This window comes from Gossypium arboreum, chromosome 13, assembly GCF_025698485.1.
Source record: "Gossypium arboreum isolate Shixiya-1 chromosome 13, ASM2569848v2, whole genome shotgun sequence".
NCBI classification, from domain to species: Eukaryota; Viridiplantae; Streptophyta; class Magnoliopsida; order Malvales; family Malvaceae; genus Gossypium; species Gossypium arboreum.
This window is the reverse complement of record NC_069082.1, coordinates 107,349,757-107,367,880: the sequence shown is the minus strand read 5'-3', so window position 1 is coordinate 107,367,880 and position 18,124 is coordinate 107,349,757. Positions and strand designations below refer to the sequence as shown.

At 35.0% G+C, this 18,124-nt stretch overlaps 1 long non-coding RNA gene and 1 other non-coding gene across 2 annotated transcripts; both read right to left on the bottom strand.

Moving 5' to 3' along the window:
- Positions 1–3,185: 3,185 nt before the first annotated feature.
- Positions 3,186–3,292, bottom strand: LOC128287663 (small nucleolar RNA R71). The gene has a single exon (XR_008278363.1). It is a non-coding gene; the product is annotated as a small nucleolar RNA R71 (small nucleolar RNA).
- An 11,989-nt stretch (positions 3,293–15,281) lies between these two features.
- Positions 15,282–17,617, bottom strand: LOC128286967 (uncharacterized). Its single transcript, XR_008277657.1, has 2 exons — positions 17,352–17,617; positions 15,282–15,522 (listed from the first exon to the last, which is right to left on the bottom strand). It is a non-coding gene; the product is annotated as an uncharacterized LOC128286967 (long non-coding RNA).
- Positions 17,618–18,124: the final 507 nt, after the last annotated feature.

Here is an 18,124-nt window from a genome sequence, read left to right as displayed (position 1 = left end):
TCATCTAGCAGCGACAAAGATGGCATTTACTTACGTATTCAATAAAATCAGGGTTCATGCATACTAATCAATAATTAAAGCATAATATCTTAAAAGTTCAAGTAAAATTTCATACAGAATAAAAACAAACCTAAATCTTAAATCTCATGCCATAGTTCAAATAAAACATTACAGTCCTCGAATAATAAAATAAATCAAAAGATTAAGCCTTAATAAATTTAAAATAGAATGGATTGTGTCGAGACCCTCCAGATGTCGTGCCTATGTCCTAGCTCAGTGGATTATTTGTAAGGATGAAAATTTAAGGGGAGTGAGCTTTGACGCTCAGTGTGAGTTCATTTACAATGAAATCAAAGCGACAGTTATTATGACACATTAATTAACATTGCTCAAAATAATCATAGATAGGAGTTTAGTTCAGAGTATCAGTTTTACAACCAACCATCATTAATATATCAGAACTCACAATAACAATTTTCAGAATAACCAAATCCTCTTATTTGACCACAATAATCATATTCACGCACATATATACGTATATGCTCACGCATGTGAATCGTAACATAATTTTCTAGATTTGTATGCACATAATTTAAATGATGCCATACAGTTTCGAGTTTAAACAGAATAAATCCTACCCTACCGCTACACACCATAATCGAAGTTCCCCAGAAATCCTTTCTCAAACATACTGGGATGTGGATAAATCACTACTGATTTACAAATAATAATTTTCATTAAGCTACAAACACACAGTAAGTCCTCGAGGTTGGAATTCGCATTTGGTTGTGGGTTCATAGCAAAAGTCCTACAGACGAAACCTGCTTTTTGGCTGTAGATTTTATAGCATAAACCCGCCATTGGAATCGACCTTTGGCTATGGATACACAACAATACCCGTAAATGGAATCTACCTTTGTTTGTGGGTTCACAACAATTTGCCAATAAGAATTATCGCATGGTTGTGACTTGCACTGCCATTTTTCTTGCAGATAGACTTCTTGATTTTCCTCTGTATATATCATCCCAACCCATGCAATGCATTATGACATATTGAATACAAACAAAATATGATAGTATTTAACGTACTAACATATGAGACATTAGTAGCAAAGTGATAAACCATAATATATACATATTTTTATCCCATGCTTGGCATATTTTTGGATGATTTAGCATAAGATTTAGTGAATTTGATGCTCCTAATCCTTTAATTTCATGTTTTATACTCAGGAGAGCTTAAGATAGCAAAAATAGCATGAAACGGGCTAAAAACGGATAAATTGGGCCAAATTCAGTGTTTTCATGGCCTAGGCATTTTCACACGGGTAAACCGTACGCCCGTGTGTGACACACGAGTAGGCCACACGCCCGTGTGTCATGGCCGTGTCGACATTAAACCAAGTCAGAATTGCACACGGTCTGAGCACCTGCATACGGGCGTGGCACACGGTCATGTCCCTCTCGAGCCAAACTCTAATTCTATTCGGAAAAGGGTAATTTTAGGCTATTTTGGGCATTCCAAAGTCTATATAAACACCCTAGAAGAGGATCAAAGGGAACACACAGAGTGGAAGGTAGAAAATATTCAAGAATAGCCATCGGAATCAGCTCAGAAGCAGAATCTACTTCAAGACTGAAGATCTCTATTCAATTTCCCTAGAAGTTCTTTGAGTTTCTTTATGTTTTGTTGTTTTTCCAATTTTGAGGTGTTTTCCATTATTATGAACTAAACTCCCTAAATACCTAAGGGAGATGAAACCTAGGATGAATCTTATTACTATTTGAATTATATGATAAATACTTGTTCTTATTCTTAATTATGAGTTCTAATTTTTTCTTTAATATTCCAGGATATTAATTCAAGTTTTTTATGTGCTTATTCAGTGGAGCAAAAGTCCCTATTTAAGAGTAGATCATTCATAATTAAGCAGAGTTGCATGCAATCCTAGAGATAGGATGACATAAATCTATCGGATTAGATTCAAATCTAATAAGGGAATCCATAGATCGAGTTAATGCGACAATAGGGGTTTTAATTAGAAAGAGATTTCGATTAATCAACCTAGAGTCAGTTGTTTTTAGTCTCGAGAGAGATAATAACATAAACTAGGGATTTCTACGGATTAAGTCAAGTGAATAAATCGTCTAATTCAGAAGTAATAAGTGAAGTCTAGGTGGATTCTTCCTTGGGTATTGTCTTCTCCATCGGTTTTTTATAAAGTATTTCCCAATTTTAATCACTGTCGTAATCTTATTTAATTAGATAATTAGTTTTAGTTTAAAAACAGCTTTTAATTATTAGTTTAGATAATAAAAAGATAGTAATTACTAGTACTTTTAGTCCTTGTGGAAACGATATTCCCGGTCTCATCATAACTATACTATTGTTCGATAGGTGCGCTTGCCTTATTCGAATTTTGTTAGTTAGTTTCATAACCATCAAGTTTTTCGCACTGTTTCCGGGGACTAAGATATTAGGAATGTTTGATTTTTATTACTTTAACCATTTTTACTTTTATTACAATTTACTTTTTGCTTTTAGTTTAATTTTTCTTCTCTAAATTTTTCTTTTTAATTGCTTCTGGCAGGTGTCTCTAGTTTATGACTAGGAGGAACCTGTCAGGACCTTTTCTTTTTGATAGTGAGATAAAGAACACAGCTTGCAGAAACCAAAGAGAAATAAGGCAAAGTCTACAATACATAGAGGAAGAGCGAGAGGACGATATCCATACTACAACCGAGGAGATGGCTGATAATCAAAATAATCCGCTACCTCCTATGGTTGCTGCAAATCTAGTAAATCAAGATCCTGTTCCTCGTACTATGTATGATTATGCTAAGCCCAATTTAACAGGAACTGAATCGAGTATAGTAGACCTGCTGTTGCTGCAAATAATTTTGAACTAAAACCTAACACGATTCAAATGATACAACAGTTTGTTCAGTTTGATGGTTTGCAGGACGAGGATCCAAACACTCATTTAGCAAATTTTCTGGAATTCTGCGACACTTTTAAGATCAATGGCCTTTCTGACGATGCCATTCACCTGCAGTTGTTTCCCTTTTCATTGAGAAATAAAGCTAAACAGTGGTTGAACTCGCTACCACGAGGGTCAATCACCATGTGGGAACAAATGACCAAAAAATTTTTACTTAAATATTTTTCGCCGGCTAAAACGGCTAAATTGAGGAATGATATCTCTTCTTTTGTGCAAATGGATCTAGAAACTCTTTATAATGCATAGGAGAGATACAAGAATTTATTGAGAAGGTTCCCTTACCATGGGTTACCTCTATAGCTGCAGGTTTAGACTTTTTACAATGGTGTGAACCCCTCAATGAAACAACTGATCGATGCAGCCGTCGGTGGAACTTTAAAAAACAAAACACCTGAAAAGACTTAAGAATTTATTGAAGAGATGTCACTGAATAACTATCAGTGGCAAGTCATGAGAATAAAGCCGACAAAAACAGTTGGTGTTTTCAGCCTCGACGCGGTCACTATGCTATCTAACTAGGTAGAACTTTTAAATAAAAAGATTGATGGTTTGTATAGTTCTACTCAGGTACATCCAGTAATGAGGTGTGATTCAAATGGAGGAGGAGTGCACGACACAGATTATCCATCCTTCAACCCTAGCACCAAGGAGGAAGAAGTCCACTATATGGGTAATAATTCTAGACCTTAAAATAATCCGTATAGTAACACTTTTAATGCAGGTTGGAGGAACTATCTCAATTTCTTGTGGGGTAGTCAAGGAAATCAAAAACCACAACATCCTTCAGGTTTTCAACAACCACCTTATCAACAAGAGAAGAAATCGAACCTTGAAGAGATGCTCATAAAATTCATCTCGGTGTCAAAAACTGATTTTTAGAATACCAAAACAGCGCTTAAGAATCAACAAGCATCAATTCAAGGGCTCGAAACTCAAATAGGATAGCTCGCTAAGTTGATTTCTGAATGACACCAAGGTAGCATGCCCAGTAACACAGAAACTAACCTAAGGGAGCAACTCCATGCCATCACTGTGCGCGACGAAGAAGGGTTAGTTGAATCTAAATTTGAAACGAGGCACGAAGCTGTGGTAAGTAATGGTAATGATGAGATGAATCACGGTGCACAGAAGCTGGTAAGCAAAGAATATAAACTTCGTGTACCATATCCTAATGCAAAAAGGAAAGACTACACAGACGAACAATTCGGTAAATTCCTTAAACTACTTAAAAAATTACATATTAACTTACCGTTTATTGAAGCTCTTTCGCAGATGCCAAACGCAGTTAAATTTTTAAAAGAACTTCTAAAAAATAAATAAAAGTTAGATGAGTCATCGCATATGGAGTTAAATGCAGTCTGCTCAGCTATTCTACAAAACAAGTTACCCAACAAACTAAAAGATCCAGGGAGTTTTACAATTCCTTGTTTAATTGGTAGTTTGAATGTTAACAATGCTTTAGCTGATTTAGGGGCAAGTATTAATGTTATGCCTTATAAAATGTTTAAACAACTAGGACTAGGGAAACCCAAACAAACTAGGATGAGCATTCAATTGGCTGATAAAACCATTAGAATTCATAGGGGTATAATTGAAGATGTGCTTGTCAAAATTGATAAATTTATATTCCCAGTTGACTTTGTTGTTTTGACGTACCTTTAATTAGGAAGGTCCTTTTTAGCAACTGCTAGAACTATCATCGATGTTGGCACAGGTGAATTGATACTTTGTGTAGGAGATGACACGATTAAACTTCAAGTTCGTGATTCTGCTAATATATCTAGTAATCGAGACGATTGTTTAAGTCCTGTTAACTTGAGTAATGTTAAGGCACAAACTTTTTTGCAGGAATCCCCTATGAAGAACGTGATAAAGCCTCATTCTAATCTATGCAACAAAAATAGAGCGACTCACGAAGAACGAAGGCATCAGATCGATGAACTAGATGAATGGCGAACACATGTCAAGGAGAAACCAAAAATACGTGATGAATCCAAGCGACACTACAATGAGCGTAGGGATAAAACAAAGCAATTTAAGGTCGGGGACAAAGTATTGTTAGATAAAAAGGACCCTAGAATTGCTACTTCAGAGCTCAATACAAACGGAGTGACTCCTTTTATGGTACTTAATGTTTTCCCATAAAGCACAGTTGAGGTATATCATTCTAAATTCCGCACTTTCAAAGTAAATATTATTAGACTTAGACTGTATGTGGATAATAGAATTGACAGTGAGAAAGAGGGGTCTCAACTCCTCGAACTACCATGACCATGCAAATATGAGGTGAGTCGAGCTTAGACTTTAAATAAGCGCTTCTCGGGAGACAACCCGAGCACTAACACCACTAACCCGTTTATTTTATCTATTTTTTGTGTTTTTATGCAGGAACAGTGACCTACATGGTCTAGACACATGGGCGTGGATGAAATTTCCCAAATATCGACATGTACACGGCTCGCGATAAATCCACACGGGCGTGCGACACGACCATGTGGTACCACACGGGCGTGTGGGATACCACACGGGTGTAGGAGAAGCGAACAACGTAGCACACGGCCTGGACACACCGGCGTGTCCCAGGCCGTGTCACAAATGGGCATTCAATATTCCCGATTAACACGAACTAAACTTGAGCCACACGAGCGTGTGACACGACCATGTAGCCCAACACGGGGCCTTAACATGACCGTGTCCAATTTAAAACCCCCAAACCCTAAATCCCTTCCCCATTTTTTTTTGTCTTCTTCCCCCATCTTCCTCACAACCCTTGGTCGCCGTCTCTATTCTCCTCCATTATTCCGGCCACCACCCTTTTCCTTCCGTTAGCCTCACCCTCGCGGCCCCCTCTCCTCCCTCTTCCCTTTTCTTTTCTCCTTTCATTTTTCATTTCTTCTTCTTCCTCTACCCCAACCATTCCAAGCCCTTAACCTCTTCTATTTTCCTCCGCCGATGAGTTACCAACGCCCAGTCACTGCCGCGACATTCCGACCGCTATCATTTTCACAATCGGTCCCCTCTTATTCCTTGTCTTTTGTTTTGTTATTATTATTATTATTATTATTATTATTATTATTATTATTATTATTATTATGTTATGCATTCTATCTTTATCTTTTATTTAGGTCTTTTCCTCTATTTTTGTTTTGTTATGCCTTTGACTTGATGTCTTTTTTTTTTTGCAGATCAGTTTAGGTTAACTCTATTTAGTTTAATTGTTGCTGCTTTTCTCTTAGAAGCTCCATATTTAGTTTATCATGTTTGTCATATCTATCTCCTGCCAATTCGTATAATCTAATATTCGTTCTTCTGTTGACTTCATCCCTCATTATCATTCCTTTAAATATAGTTGTGGATTTAATTAGCAGCTACTTATTGGTTTTAACATAGTTACATCCATAGTTTGTCTACATCGTTATTAATTCGTTACTTCTTGTTTTATTATTTAATTGTTTTCTGATTTGGACTCTTTTACTCTTGCAGGTTTATAATGACGAACATACGAGGCAAAAAGACTCCCGTCCCCGCTTCCAAAAAACATAAGGGTCCTGGTGCAACTTCTTCGAGCGCCTCGACCGAAGCTCGTCACCCTCTGCTTTGATTTTTGACAGGACCACAGGACGACTTGTTTCAGCTTTTTCGAGTATGACCATTGGAAGTGGGCCGATGTATTGACTGGGCCGCATTGGAGCAGGTCAGACTAACTAGTGAGGTTCGTGCTTTCATTACCACTACCTTGTGAGATCGGTTCTTTGCGGTTATCGAGCCCACCTATTTAGAGCTTACCTTGAAATTTTGTACTACTTTCCATCTACAGTATGTGATGAATACCTATGACGAGGCCGATACTATCACTTTCCGACTTGGTGGCTTAGTGTGACGTATAAGCGTTCCTGAGTTTGGCGCAGCTTTGGGCATATACACTAATGAGTTTATAGGTGCCGATAACTTTCTTCGCCTCCACCGTCATATCCATCACTCACCTTCGTGCTGTTGGACCGATATCACAGCTAGTCAGATCAGTTATGACGCGAGTCGCTCAAAGGCGACATCTCTTTCTTCGGCTTTACGATACATCCACGCCTTATTAGCTCACACGTTGACTGGCAGGAGAGAAAGCATAAGAGTTGTAAGCACTACTGACGCATATTATCTTTGGAGCATGGCGACTGGTGACGTCTTTGATTTGGCATACTTCATAGCGCTTGCTTTTCGCTATCAGACGGACCGCCATAGGAGGGGTCTCATCTATCTTGGCCCCTACATGACTCACCTCGCTCGACACTTCGGCCTTTTCGACACTCCAGAGATGTCATCGACACTCACACTAGTAGGCAGATGGCTCCTCAGGGAATTTCTAATATGATCCACATGAGGATGATAGAGCGACGCCGTGGATTCGACCCCTCTCAGTATAGACTCGTTCACTCTGATGACCAGGATGAGCCAGTGGACATTACTGATGATGTCCCTCTCCCTCACGAGGACCCACACCCACCGCCACCACCGAGTCATCGACCTCTCGCTACCACTTTGACCGATATATCTGAGTGACTCACTCACTTCAAGCAATAGTGTTTTGCGAGGTTCGACAGCATCGAGGCGACTCTGCAATAGATTTGCCAGCATTTTAGTCCATTTATTTTATTTATTTTTATTTTTTCTATTTATTTTTTTCTTAAGACTTATGTTTTATATTTTGAACTATGTTTATCTTTATGGTTATTATCAAGTAATCTCTTAATTCTCTTCCACAGTTGTGTTTATTTTCTTATTAGTAACTCAGAATCATGCCTTTCATTAGCTTTATCTACAATTCTAGCTTTCACTATTCCAAGGATTTCATCCAAAATTTAGGGTAGTTTCGCTTCTCTCCCTCTCTTCTAATATTATGCTTATATTATTATTATTATCTATCTTCATACATTGAGGACAATGTACATCTTAAGTGTGGGGAGGTTATTTATATGTTTATTAGAAAATCCCTGAATCTTTATCTCGTTCTCAAATAATTTCCTCATACTATTATTAGAGTGAATTCTGATTGATTTATGATTTTTATTAATATGTTTTGAATTTAATCATAGGGAATTATGTATTGATTGTTTAAAATTTAAAGGCATTAGAGAATCAAGCATGATAAGTTGACTTTTGAGAATTAAAATTGCTAGGTTGTTTCCCTAAATTGAGGTATTATCTTGAATTTTTGAATTTACAGGATTAACATCAAATACCTATAATTTTCGTGAGATTTTAAGCCTTTTAGAGCATATATCTTTCTTGCTCACTAATTTTATTAGTTATGAGTGGGTCAACATTGATTTGTTATTCTAGAACTTGCTTCGATTATACATGTCAAGACCACACCTTTGATTTGATATACTAAGATGATAAAGGCACTTAGGTTTTAACTTACTTACCCGATAAAAAGCCTACCCACATAATTGACCCTTAGTGAACCCTTTTGAGCCTTAACCATTGTTTCTTGATTTTCACCTTAATGCTAAACCACAACTTAACCCTTTTTGATTCATTAATAATTTTTCCCTTTTTATTGACTCACTTTTTATCGAGATTTGATTTGATTAGTTACCTAACTATTTTCGTTGCTGAATTATTCCTTACTATGTACTTTCTACTTGTTTTTATTCTTAAAAAAAACTGTATATTTATATTCATTCAATTACATATTTTTCTAAAGAGCTTGGATAAGTTAAAGTCAATATAGTAAGAAAAAGCTCACTTCATTAGTTCCAAATGGTTTTAATTTTGGCACTTGATTGTAATTCAGTAATTAGCTATATTTTTCTAAGTTTGGTAATTTATTAAATTAACCTCGATTCTAACCCTCTTTTTCAGCCTTTATCCACGCCTTTAACCCAAGCCTCATTACAACCCTGTTAAAGACCTTTTGATTTGTGTATCATCTCATTTATAGTGGTGGAGATTCGATTTTCATGCAAGCCTATGGTAATAACTTTTCATGTTTGACTATTGAGTGCTTAATTATTGAACCTTAAACACTTCGAGTGATTTGAGTGAATCTTTAGTGAAGATGTCAACTCTTGTCCATTTGGAATTAGAGGTGATTACTTAGATAAATGGGGATACCTATGATTTTATGATTAAAATACTCAACTTGGATTGTTTGAAACTTTGATATTCTTTTAGTTGAATTCTCAATATACAATTACTTGTGGTTTACTTCAATACAGTATTGATGAGAATTATAAGTTGAAAAGAATTTTTTTTAATCTAGAGTTGAGGATTTTGGTTGAGGATAAGCAAATACTTAATTGTGGGGATATTTGATAAACCATAATATAAACATATTTTTATCCCATGCTTGGCATATTTTTGGATGATTTAGCATAAGATTTACTGAATTAGTTGCTTCTAATCCTTTAATTTCATGTTTTATACTCAGGAGAGCTTAGAATAGCAAAAAGAACATGAAACAGGCCAAAAACAGACAAAATGGGCCTAATTCAGTGTTTCACACGACCTAGGCATTTTTGCATGGGTAAACTACACGCTCGTGTATAACACACGGGCAGGCCACACGCTCGTGTATCATGGTCGTGTCGACATTAAACCAAGTCAGAATTGCACACGGCCTGAGCACCTGCATACGGGAGTGGCACACGGCCGTGTCCCTGTCGATCCAAAGTCTAATTCTATTCGGAAAAGGGTAATTTTAGGCTATTTTGGGCATTCCAAAGTCTATACAAACACCCTAAAAGAGGATCAAAGGGGACATGTAGAGTGGAAGGCAGTAAATATTCAAGAATAGCCATCGGAATCAGCTCGAAAGCAGGATCTACTTCAAGACTGAAGATCTCCATTCAATTTCCCTAGAAGTTCTTTAGGTTTCTTTATGTTTTGTTGTTTTCCCAATTTTGAGATGTTTTCCATTATTATGAACTAAACTCCCTAAATACCTAAGGGAGATGAAACCTAGGACGGATCTTATTACTATTTTAATTAGATGATAAATACTTGTTTTTATTCTTAATTGTGAGTTCTAATTCTTGCTTTAATATTTCAGGATATTAATTCAGGTTTTCTATATGCTTATTCAATGGAGCAAAAGTCCCTGTTTAAGAGTAGATCATTCATAATTAAGCGGAGTTGCATGCAATTCTTGAGATAGGACAACATAAATCTGCCGGATTAGATTCAAATCTAATAAGGGAATTTATAGATCGAGTTAATGCGACAATAGGGGTTTTAATTAGAAAGAGATTTTGATTAATCAACCTAGAGTCAGTTGTTTTTAAGCTCGAGAGAGATAATAACATAAACTAGGGATTTCTACGGATTAAGTCAAGTGAATAAATCGTCTAATTCAGAAGTAATAAGTGAAGTCTAGGTGGATTCTTCCTTGGGTATTTGTCTTCTCCATCGGTTTTCTAAAAAGTATTTCCCAATTTTAATCACTGTCGTAATCTTAGTTAATTAGATAATTAGTTTTAGTTTAAAAACATCCTTTAATTCTTAAGTTAGATAATAAAAAGATAGTAATTACTAGTACTTTTAGTCCTCGTGAAAATGATATTCCCGGTCTCACCATAACTATACTACTGTTCGATAGGTGCGCTTGCCTTAGTCGAATTTTGTTAGTTAGTTTCACGACCATCACAAAGTCATAATTTTATCAGGTATTCAGGTTAACAATAACATAGTGCATGTCGTACATATATTCGCAAGTATAGATTCAATAGCAACAGAACTTATTCATGTAGCATGCAAACATTTAGAAATATAAATAAAAATTGCAATAAATCAATCAATCTTGAGTTCTAGCATGTTTCTTATAATTAGGGACCTAATTGCATAATTTAATTTACTAAAAGTAGTTTGAAACTTATTTAGGGATTAATATGATCAAAACATAAAATTTTGGGTCAAAAATATAAATTTTGAGTTACAAAGGACACACGGTTGTGCGAATGGACCATGTGGAGGGGGTACACGACTGTGTGGCAGGCCGTGTGGGGTGCCCTAGGCCCTGTGAAAAGCGAAAACCTAGGATTTCAAAGGGGGACATGGACGTGTATCATGGTTGTGTAGTCCAAACAGGCGACCCACACGCCCGTGTGGTTGGTCGTGTGGTCTAACCTAGGCTCGATTTTGCCTCAATTTTCTCGTAAAAGAATAGTACACACCTAAATTTCGGTGTTTCAACTAATGATCCTTACGTCCAAGTCTAATTTGGGATATCTACAATGAGTCTTTCAACCGAAAAATTTGCAAGAATTAATAACAACCTTCAAGGAAAAATCAAGATTTTAGGAAGAAATCGACAAGATTTATAAAAAGATTATTTAATTGATCTTGACATTAATCAGAACAGAAACCTATGGGTATTTTGATAACTAAATGTCAAAATTGATATATTCTTACCGATTCTTGGCAACATTTAAGACGAGATCCGATGGTGTTATGCTAAATTGATTAGAAGATGAGTTGAACAGGGCTCAATTTCAAACTCAGGATCAAAATAAAATTTCCAACAATGTAAAAATAAATTGAAAAAGAATAGGGGAAGAAATAGAGAACAAAAACGTGAAATCATTGTTCAACTGGAAAAGGGAAGCTAGAGTCATATTTTGATTTGGAAAAAAGGATTAAATAGTTAGGGTTTTCAAATTTTAAAGGGTTGATTGGGCAAATTTCTCTTCTTATCGTCCAAAAAAGAAATGGAAAAGAATAGTGGAACTTAAACCTAAGATCTCTTAATGATTACCTGTAATGACCCGAATTTTACTGTTATAGGAAAAGTGTATTTTCGGGTCTCCATTTCTGAAAAATGAATTCGTAAATATTTATTAAAAATATTTACGAAGTTAATCGAGTGGTTAATTAGAGTTTAATTAAGTGAATTAGCTTAAATTAAGGATAATTGAATAAAAGGATTAAATTGAATGAAGTGTGAAAGTTTAATTATAGAATAAAGAAAATTGAAAGGACTAAATAAGTAAATAAGCTAAAAAGAGTGCCAAGTGTATGGCAAAAATAAAATACAAGTGTAATAAATATAATACACACATTTGTAATACATGTATGTATTTGCTTATTATTTAAGTAAATATTAATGTATTTATTATTATTTAAGTAAATAAATAAAAGTAAGACAAATGTGTGGTAATAATTGGGTACAAGTGTATTAATAAAAATACATACACTTGTAATGCTTGTATTTAAGTATTAATAGAATTTTTATTATTTATAAAAGGTATTTATTAATTAAATAATTATATTATAAGATTTTTATGTGGAAAATAAATAAAAGTTGACAAATGTATGGTATGTATAGTGACATGTATAATATTGGAAAATAAATAAAAGTTGACAAATGTATGGTATGTATAGTGACATGTGTAATATTAGTATATGTACATTTATAAAATACATGTATATTTACTTATTATATAAGTATATTATTAAGTTGTTATTATTATTATTATTATTATTATTATATATATAAAAAACAAAACAAAGAAAAGAATAGAAAGAAACAGAGAAGAAACAAAATAGGGGAGAAAGAAGGAGAAAAAGAAAGGAAATAAAGGAAATAAGGGAAATAGGGATTTTGAAGCCTTTTTTACTTAATTTTGATGTTTTAAAAGCCTTGGAACAAGGTTTTGATGAAATTAAGTTAAGATTTTGAAAGTTATTAGATTTCTAGATATTGTTTATGTTAAATAAAATGATGAATTAAGGGCTAAATTGATAGAAATTCAAGTTAGAAATGAAATAAGGATTGAATTGTAAAGTAATTCATAAATTTTATGTTTTAGGGTTAATTTGAGGAAATTTCGAAATTAATGAGATAAGCTGAAAATTTAATAGTTAAATTTGAGTTTGGATGAAATTTAAATAGAAATGGAGAATGAATTAAGTTAGTAAAGTGAATGAATTAGTTAGGATCTAATTGGAAATAAGGTGTAAATTGAATAGAAATTCAATTAATTGTTATAATGAGTGCTAAAAGTTAATGGTATAATTATTTTAATTTCTGTAGCTAACGTTGTCTCGGGAAAATCTTGGCTAAGCAAGGACAAGACAAAGACAACGGGAGTTAGCTTGGAAACTACGGTTTGTATTTCTATAAACCGAATCTAATAATTATTTGTTGAATTTATTATTTATATGAATGGTAAGTATTATTATTATTATTATTATTATTATTATTATTATTATTATTATTATTATTATTATTATTATTATGGTATTGAATTGAATAAAAATTCATGAATTATTAGTGATCATTGATATTGAATAGAATATGTGAATATTGAATGGAAAATTGAAAAATGTATATTGTATTGAAATTGAATTGCATGTGGATTGATATGGAAAGTGTATTGAAATGAAACTGAAAATTTGAAAGTTTATTGAAATCCCTATTAACAGTATCGGATATAGTTGGCATGCTATAGGATTGGAAGTGTTCAAGGATATTCCGACTTTGTGTCGATGAGACACTATAAGTGTCGCCAGACTGTGACTGTTTCAGATTCGTTCCGATGAGGTACTTAGTGTACCGTGACTGTGACTGTTTCAGATTAGTTCCGATGAGGTACTTTGTGTACCATGACTAAGACTGTTACCGTTACGGTGTATTCCGACTCTGACCGATGAAACACTGTATACTATCCCCAGTGTGTGGGTTGGATCTGTGTATCCGTCCAGGTCCGAGTCATGTTAATAGGGGTAATTAAAAGTATTAAAGGTTGACTGCTACGGAATAATTGATCGTTATTGAATAAATGATATTCTTGCATAATGATCGTTATAGAGTGCCGGAATGTTACTGTATGAAACCGATAAATTGATTGATACTATAAATGTTTATTGATACTGAATTGGAAACCGAAGTGTGAGTAAAACATACGAATGGAAAGTATTAATGTTTAGATGATTTATGAATTCATTTGAAAAGCTAATCGAGTTAATAAATGATAAAGATTAAGTGAATTATGAATAGTTTATTTATGAAGTGAATGATTAAATAATTATGATCATTATATGAATTTATTTGTATGTTATATTTTAAGTATTGGTTTATAGAAATACCACTGAGTTCATACTCAGCGTACGGTTTTTTTCCGTGCGCAGGTTAAGTTAAAGCTGGATTGTTGAATCAGAATCCCAGGCTAATCCCGAACTCAATAAGGTAAAGCTTGTTAATTGTTGACAATGACATGTACCTAGGATGTCTTAAGTATGTTATATTGGATTGTGATTGTAATAGTGAAATAAGTACATTGATAATTGATACTGATACATGATAAGTGTTTAAAGTTAAGTATTGGATAGTATATAAAATGCATTTGGAATGGTTTAGTATTGGTATTTGTGTTGGTTGTGAATGGAAATTGGTAGGGTTGGATAGTAAAGTGTGAAAGACTCATTATTGAGTCCACACGGCCTGGTACACGGGCATGTGACCAGATCGTGTGAGACACACGGCTTGCACATGGGCATGTTGTTAGGCCGTGTGTCCACCGCACTTAAATTGTTACAATCAATTTAGTACACGGGCGTGTGCCTTGGTTGCCACGGCCATGTCTTAAAGTCAATTTAGTATACGGGCAAGCCACATGGACGTCTGTCATGGCCGTGTTTAAAAGTCAGTGTTGCACACGGGTTTAGGACACGGGCGTGTCCCAAGTCGCACGGGCATGTTAAACTAGCCCCAGGGGGTGTGGTACTGTTCAAAAGAAGAAAATCTAAAATTTCACGAAAAATTTTCTAAGCTTCGGATCGAATCCCGGTTTGTTTAATTACACTTGTAAAGTACTGTAGACCCATTAAAGTTATATTTAGATGGATAATTTTGCATTTGTACTTGTTTATGTGCAAATGTACTGTAATGACTGGTAATACTGTAGCACCCCAAACCCGGCCCAGAAGTTATGGCCGGATCCGGCATGCCACATCAAAAACGTTAAAAAAATTTTCCATTCTAAGTCCAGAAAATCGTACTTGATGTTCAAAAGATTAATTCATTAAGGGTTAAGGTGAATGGAAGTTGTGCACCAGGTAGGAAACCAGAAAAGAGGAGGTGAGTCCATCGGACTACTTAAGTACCATGCTCCTTTCGGATCCAATCCTAGACATGCACACCGCCATTGCCACACCTTAACGTCATGTATATTTTCAGGCAACCAATTTGATTAAGTCCATTTTAGGAAAAAAAAAGATTAATTTTGGAAAACATCTTCATTGCGGAAGCTTTGCTTGTTTTCGTGTTATTTTGAAATCAATTACTGTTTTTGAAAACGCGCCCTAAAACTATCCAATTTCAACAGTTAAAATAAGTATTACCTATCTTAGTAATACATATTAAAACCATCAAAAATAATTAAGCGGCCTTATTACATTTAAAAGCCCAAAAACTTCAAACGTAAATAAAAGGATGTCCAGTTCACCAGAAGAAAATCAAACTTTCAGAACGGGTGGCCACTCCGAATTCCCTCACAGCTCCAAGCCCACTATGGTTGGGGATTTCCTGTGTGGATGAAAATAAAAGGGGTGAGTTTGGGGAAACTCAGTGTGTAAGGAAAACCCATTCAAAGCCCAAGTTAGCTCAAGCCCATTGGGCCTAAGCCCATTCAGGTAACAGTGGTACTGGGCCAGAGCCCTTTTCAGATTACAATAAACTGGGCCTTAGCCCCTTATTCAGATAACAATATGGCCCATAGGCCCATTTCAAAATACATGCAACATCAATAACATATGCAAGCCCATTTGGGGAGACTACTCAACCCACCAACCACTACACTCCACCCGTACCAGCCATACACTCCATGTGGGATAGCTCAACCCACCCAACCTAACACTCCACAGATTGCGGATTGCTTTGCTCGATTATCATAAATTGAGGCAAAGCCTCCAAGACGTGGACAAGCCACTTTCAAGACTTCCTCCGTCAATATCCCAATCCCATGCGTCGATAATAACAACATGGCATGCGAGAAATAACAACAATCAAACATGCATTTAAGTCAATTTAACCCTAGGGGTATTTCGATAATTTATCTCCTAGGGTAAAGCGTAAATTTTCCATTTTAAAGGTATTTCAAGAATTTATCTATTTTAGGGTTTTTCATACATATTCCTACTTTTCATGTACTAACGAGAATACGTCTGAGGGTTCTTCTTGAATTGGGCCGTTGGCCCATCATTCCAATTTTGACCAATTAAGCCCAAAAATATCGAGGCACGTAAATCATGCACTTTGCGGTCAAATTTTGCAGCTTACCAAAAACATTAATCGATTTACCTTACGAGCATTCGCATACTTGCAAATCTACAAAATACCGCTTTTGACATTTCGCTTTTTGACTTTTGCCGATCCAGACTAAGAAAGAGGGTGTTAGTTACACACATTTGCGACGATATCTTGACGAGATCCACACGCGAACCGCCTACAATTGGATTACTAACACGTTAATCTAACTATTCAAATACAAACTACGATTAACCCCTTACAATATTCGCCAACCACACCTACAGGATCATAGTAAGCTTATAAGAAATCAATAAACAACTCATTAACAAATTTTTGTCAATGTTTACCACATAATCATAATTTCACCGCAAGTTGTCTTCCGAGCAATAGTCACTAAATTATTTATAATCGAGCTACGACACTCCAAATCAAGTGCCGTTAATTTTCCCTAAAGTAGACTCATATATCTTATACCCATAAAATTTTCAGAATTTTGGTTTGGCCAATCAATACCAGATTTTTCTTAAAGTTTCCCTGCTTCCTTTGTTTGACTAATCTGACCACTCTTCATTACGAATCAAATTTCTCATTGTACAGAATTCAAAATATGTTCTCGTTTATTCCATTTGAAACTAGACTCATTAAACTTTAATTACATAATTTATTCAGCTTCTAACTCATCTCCCAAAATTTATGGTGATTTTCCAAAGTCACGTTCTTCGCTGCTGTCCCAAGCGATTTATTACCAAATCACTCTTTCACACCTAACTTGCATGCTTGTTATTTAAACATGTATATCACCAATCAATCATCACATATCTATGATTTTACTTAAGTATAATCTCCATTTCATCATTTTAAAGCACAACATGTTAGCTGATTTTTCCTTTAACATCTAAGGCACATGCATGCTCATTTGTTTGGCTCAACTTCACCTATCTTCCATTTTTCATCAAAAGAACATGAAACAACAACCATTTCCTTCATTTTAATTCATGACTAAATGCTCACAACACAACTAAAAATCAAAATATACTTCAAGAGTTAAGGTAAAATCAAGAAGAACTCATGAACCTCAAAATAGAAGCAAGGTACCAAGAACTTACCTTCAATTTTCCTCCTCCTAATGACCGAATACTCAAGAGCTTTCTCCTCTCCTTTCTCTTCTCTAACTTTCAGCTATGATGAACAAAGATGGACATAACTTTGTTCTTTTCACCCCTTTTTCTTTTAATAAAACTTCATATTTCATCCATTTAATTCTTTAATACAAAAGATATGAAATTCTTATCATGAAACATTTACCTAACCCATTATCATGAAACATTTACCTAACCCATTATCATGGAACATTTACCTAACCTATTATCAATTTGTATCAATTTGTACCATAAATTATGGATATCAAGTGTACATTTTGTCTACAACAACATGATGGCTGGCCACTTCATGTAAAATGGGAGGTTTGTCATGCAAATCCTCCTATTTTGCACTCCTATTTATTTGGCCACTTCAATTTAGCCTATAGCATTTTCAAACATTTTCACATAGGTCCTATTTCATAATTTCACTCCCTTTTTCTTATGGAACAAAAATTAACTAAATTACCGGGTTCTATCTTAAGCTTGGGCCTTCTAGAGGCCCACTAGCATAATTAAACCTATGCCAACATTCACAGGATTCCCGAAAATTGGGGCATTACAAATACTCTGTAATCCTGTTCTAGTAACGGGACGGGGTTAAGGGTGTTACATTACCCTAGCTACATGACCATCAAGACTTAGTTATTTCTTGGTGATTAATTAAATTTCTAACCCTATGTATTTTAAGGTATTACAGTACTCCCCTCCTTAAATTAAAGAAATTTCATCTTCGAAAT